Genomic DNA, 720 nt, shown 5'->3' on the forward strand with positions numbered 1-720 from the left:
GCTGAAGAATAAGGGCCGCTGCCCCATTCAGACTCCAAGCCCTGCCGGCGCCTGCTTCCTCCTCCAGCATCCCCCTCCATGTTCCCCCTCCTGAAGCAGGACCGTCCACCCAGATGCGCGGCAGGGCCAGCCCTGAGCGATTTCCACAGGTGATGACCAATAATGGCTTGTGAGCAGCTGAAGAGACCCGAAAGCCACCTTCAGCACTTTGCACATGAGAGGGCCAGTCTTGCCTTTCCTCGAGGCCACAAGGGAGCAACTTGACGGGGGGTGGTCCTCTCAGCGTCTCTGAAAAATGGGAGGAAGAAACCCTCCAAGCTCTCTCCTTTCCAGCACTGAGCACCGCGCGCGGTTTTTCCGGTTCCTATGGCTGCCTCCCCGCGCCCCGCGCCCGCAGGAGTTTCCCTCGCGCAACAAACGGAAAGATGATGCTCCCAAGTTGTTCGCTCGCCTTGACGAGGTTCGGAAATCAATGCGGCTTCCCCGGCGCGGCGAGCTCTGGGACCCTGCGGGAGCCTGCCTCCGCCCTGCGCCTCCGCCCGGAGCAGCGGCTCCTGCTTCCTCGAGATTTAAACTCCGCCGCTGCGCGCAAGTCTGGCGATGGCGCTGCCCGGCCGGCACCCGCAGTAGCCGCGCGGCCGCCGGTCCAGCCGCACGGACCCGCCCGCCCCCCGCGCCCCCGCCGCCTGGGCCCCGCGCCGGAGCGGGCTGCCTCTCCAA

This window comes from Varanus komodoensis, unplaced genomic scaffold, assembly GCF_004798865.1.
Source record: "Varanus komodoensis strain SLA01 unplaced genomic scaffold, ASM479886v1 scaffold56, whole genome shotgun sequence".
NCBI lineage: Eukaryota > Metazoa > Chordata > Lepidosauria > Squamata > Varanidae > Varanus > Varanus komodoensis.